Source organism: Orycteropus afer, unplaced genomic scaffold, assembly GCF_000298275.1.
Source record: "Orycteropus afer afer isolate SDZICR_OR568_19922 unplaced genomic scaffold, OryAfe1.0 scaffold00189, whole genome shotgun sequence".
Taxonomy (NCBI): domain Eukaryota; kingdom Metazoa; phylum Chordata; class Mammalia; order Tubulidentata; family Orycteropodidae; genus Orycteropus; species Orycteropus afer.
In genome coordinates, this window is record NW_006921776.1 from 6,365,109 (window position 1) to 6,370,317 (window position 5,209).

The following is a 5,209-nucleotide window of genomic DNA, read 5'->3' on the forward strand; positions in this document are numbered from 1 at the left end:
ACCTTCCTTCTGAGGAGTGGCTGGTGGGTTTGAACTGCCAGCCGTCTGGTTAGCAGGCAAGTGTCTTAGCCACTATGCTACCAGAGCTCCCATATCATCAACAAATAGGGATAGTTTGACTTCTTCCTTGCCAATTTGGATGCCTTTGATTTCTCTATCTTGCCTTATTGCCAGTAGGTTTCTTTTCTGTGACCATATTTTGCTGTAGTTTTAAAACAAAAATGTTAGTTGGTATTGCACGTTCAAGTACTACCCTTTTCTAAATTTACCAATGTTAAAAGAATCACTATGCAAATGAAGGGTGGGTACTAAGTATGTTGATGAAGATCTAATGACTAATTTGCTTAGGTAAAAAAGTTAACTAACGTAGCATAAGGAGACAATATAAAAAGATAATAAAGGAGAATTAAAACAGAGGAAGTATGTAATTAAAATCAAGGATTTATTATTGTAAAAAATAGTATTTATATAGTTCTTTAAAGTGTAGGAAGCATTTTCATAAACATTATGTATTAACAGAAATCTTAGAAAACTCAAAATACAGCAGATTTTCCTTGTGAACCTAAGTTTTAAAACATTTTTTATTGTAAACATTAATGTATAGACCAACACTCTTGTGTATATGAACAATATGGATATGTAAAATCTCTAACCAATGATGAGTATAATGCTATATATATTAAACAGATCAGTTTGAGACCAACACAATAAATAAATCAATACCAATAAGAAATGTGATGACTGATCCAAGATATCGAAAAACTTTAGATTTTATCAATGCATGATCAGAATCAATCAATAAATATTCTTCTGCTAACTAATGTTTTGAACAAGTGATGGAATATCCACAAAAGAAGTTTTTAGTGAAAGAAAAGTATGGTTTAGTTGATTTAAGAATATAACAGAGTGATGTTTTTTGTTGCTATCACTCTACTTTTCTGACTCATAACAACCTTAAGTACAACAGAAGGAAACTTTGCCCAGTCTTGTGTTATATGCATAATTGCCAGCCTATTTCAGTCTATCATCGCAGCTGTTGAGTCAATTTTTATCATTGAGAGTCTTCCAAGCCCTTGTCAACCCTCTGCTTCACCAACATAATGTCCTCCTCTAGTGATTGATCGGGAGCTTTGGTGGCATGGTGCCTAAGGCAGTTGACTGCTAACTAGGAGGCTGGAAGTTCAAACCCACCAGCCATTCCTCAGAAGGAAGATTGGGCAATCTACTTCCATAGAGATACCACTTCAGAAACCAAAGGAGGGGTTGCTAAGAGTTGAATCGACTCCACAGCAGTAAGTTTGTTTTTTTGGTTTTATGACTGATCCCTCCTAATGACATATCCAAAGCAAGTGAATCAAATGGTGTTTGGTTGTGAGTCACAAGATGTCATTAGCTACTTTTGGCAGTAATTAATCTGGCCTTTCATTCTACTTTATCTTAGTCTGGAAGGTCTGTTAAAACCTGTTGACCATGGGTGACCCTGCTGGTATTTGAAACGTTATTGGCACAGATTCCAGCAACATACCAATAACAAACCATAACAGTACAACAGAGACATGCATGACAGTATAACTGAGTAGCTTAACTACATTTAAAAAAATAACAAAGCTCTCTCAGAAAAGTTTTATTACTGTTGGCAGGGGTAAACCTCTAAATATAAGAAAGAATGCTTTTCATAACAAGTATTAAATGTCTAAAATAGGTACTAAAAGATCATTGAAGGTAAAGAAATACCCATAGAAATTGTGAAGATCTAACAGAAGGTTTTTGGGAAGAATTCTTACAAAGTAATTCAATAATAGAAATTTTCAAGATAGCTGATCCTCATTTTGAATGCATTTCAGGAGTACTTAGAATAAAAAATACCTATTTCTGCTACAAAAGATTTACCATGAAAAGAAGAATCACTTATTTAATCCCAAGTAGAATGAAAAGACCACTTGAAAAGACCATTTATGATGTCGCTTTTATAGGAAATGTTTAGTTTCACAGATTCCAGAATGGTTTTGGAATGTTACTTTATGTTTGATTTTCAAATTTCTTTTTGTGACCAATTTTGGTATTCTTATGACATCAATTTTATTTTCAGGTTAAGAATCCCAATTAATAGCATTATGCATATAGGAAATAAGATTTCAGCCCATCTTTTAATTTGTGGTAACCACAAATGCCTCTTACCTAGAATTGTCTCTCAGACAAGAAAGAAATGGAATCTGGGAATGATATTTTCTTCTTTCCATCGTTTTTCACCTATGGTTCTATAGCAGTTGCTTTCTTTTCTAGTATTCAATCAAGATATATATATAGAACAGTCACTGTCAAGTGCACACAATTCTTATTACTATCTCCAATTGTTCCCATGTTCATTATAATTTGAGGTCTTTTGTTATTTTAGATTGCAGTTATTGTGGAGAAGCTAACTGTTGTTCTCTACAAACAAATGTACTGTGCCAAACAGAATGCAAGTTACATAATGTCTGTAAGAAAAATTTTGTATCTCTTAAGTTTCCATTTAAATGGACCATTGTTTTTTTTTTTTTTTTTTTATATTATTGTTTATATTCTACCATAAAAGTTAGATTAGAAAGGGAGCAATGTTTTTAAAAAAACACAGGCATCAATTAAATAAAGGCAACTATATATTTGCCTTCTTTTTAAAAAATGTGTCTTTATGACTGAATGATGTTATTAATTATTTTGGATGTATTTCTTTCTAAAATAATGTGTTTCCTTATGGATGCTAATTGTTAGATTTTACATATTGGAAGTCACTTTAAGAACACTTGTTCTGCTATTAATTTTTTTTTAGGAAAAAGTACTTGTTAGTAACAAATCTAAAGTTAAAATATTGTTGGTATATGGTATTCAAAGGTGAACTACTATATACATAATAATTCTAGCCATCAGGACAAAATTATAGCTACCTGGGAGTATAGTTTTAGCATACATTTCCTCTTACAGGGTTTAGCAGAGAGTTTGGTTCTTAAATAGTTGTATGGTACATTTTTGAGGTTTGATGGTTTCATCATTATATCTTCTTGAAATAGTAGTAGACTAAAATTATCCAAGCCATTCACTAGGTAGCAGATCTTTGCTCCTTAACTGTCCATTTGCTTAAGTGTTAGGTTGGACCCAGAGTAGTTATTTGACACAAGTTTCTTCTTGCTTATATGCATTTCAATAGGGAGCTCTGGTGGCATACTGACTAAGGCCTTTGAATGCTAACCAGAAGGCTACATGTTCAAACCCACCAGCCACTCCTCAGAAGGAACACTGGGCAACTTGAGGGCAGTGAGTTTTTGTTTGTTTGTTTGTTTTGTTTTGGTATGTGCATTACTTTGTACCAGCTTGTGTTGGGTGGCTTTCCACTCAGGTGCCTGTTCTAACTAGTTTGCTTACCATCTATGAAATAGTATAGCACTTAATTGTCGAGCTTACATAACACCCCTTATTTGTCAACATATAAACTTTGGACTCTAGTTATTCAACAGATTATACAGTCTTGTCTTTGTTCTTCAAGGTCTTTTTTTTTTTTTTTTCCTCCCAAAACTTTGCTGTGAGAATTAACATTCATGGAATTTGGCCTAAATCATATGCTGTTTATCAACTCTTTTATGGCATAATATTTATTCTAAACTCATGTCAATTCATCAGAGATTTTGCATAATTTGAATATGTTGCTCTGAACTCTTAAAGAATGTCTTGTGTTTACTGACTTTCACCATGTTATAATCATATCATAAGCTTTTAAAGAATGTTTTTACTAAACTTCACCATGTTGTAATCATATCATCTGATATGTTGGTGAAAATGTAATTATTTACATAATACTCTTTCAGTGTATGTTGATGAGGATCAAATTTATTTTCTTAAGTTGTTTGATTTTTTTTTTTTTTTTTTGGTGAATGTGGCTTCTTTGGAAGTGATTGTGGTTTTGGTTTGATTTTTTTTTTTTTTTTAAAGTTCCTCAGATTTGCTGATGTTCTATCTTTTTTTTTTTTTTTTTTTTTAAAGTTCCTCAGATTTGCTGATGTTCTATCTTCTTGATTAACCATCCAGAGAATTGTGTTTGGTGCCTTCTGTCCCATCTCTAATGGTATGTGTGTGTGTGATCCTGTGAGGATCTAGTGAGGCTTCTGTACCTTCTTCAGTGAAGACAAATCTAAAGCCAAACTCACTGGCATTGAGTCAATTCCTACTCATAGCGATCCCCACAGGGTTTCCAAGGCTGTAAATCTTTATGGAAGCAGACTGCCTTATCCTTATTCCACAGAGCAGCTGGTGGGTTCAAACCATTGAAAATGCAAAATGTCTTAACCACTACACCACCAGAGATGCTTCTTCAATGAAGGGAGTGCTAAAACTAAATAAAAAGTAATGGGCCATTTCTTCTTATTTAGAGGATTCAGAGGAAATTTGCGATTAAATATTTTCTAGGCTATAATACTTATGTCTCTGTTCTATGTGTCAGACTTACACTCATTCTTAAATAGAGCCCTGACCACAGTGCAGAAAAATAAGTTGGGAGCTCTGCATCTCTTAATATTAAATTCTAGACTTGATCCTCACCTTTCTTTGCCTCTAGCTATAGAATGGGGAACTGTTGAAAAGCTACTAAGGAGGTCTCTGGCTTTCACACTTAGATTTTAGTTGCTGGTTATTCACTATCAGCTGTTTTAACATTCTGACTATTACTTTGGGCCAGGGACCATATGTGTTATTCTTAATACCAGTGATGAAAATGGCAGGTGATGTATTTCCCAACTCTCATTCCAGCAACTGACCATCCCTGGTACCACTACCAAAGTTTGTTCCCAGGAGGCAAGCACAGATTATAAAACAGGAGATACTTTAGGAAGTATTCCTAAAATAAACCATTTTGAAAGGAGAGGCAAAAAATTTAAGATTGAGGAAGAGTTCTGAGGCAGTGTAAACAGAGACTTCAGCTAAACTTAATGGGGTCTCTCAAGCTGTAATTGATCATCCTTCAGAGTTGTTCTGAGTTGGAACAAAGTGCCCAAGTCTTTCTAACCCAGCATCATTCTGTCATCGATTTGTGGATATGATCTTGGATAAGAAGACTCTTTTTTCAGCGTCCCTAAATAAAATGGACAATTGAAGGCTTTCCAATCAGCATATTTCCAGTAAGGTGAAGGATTAAGTCCTGTATTTCTTTGGGGAATCTAGCATACCACAGCAGCCTCCACAT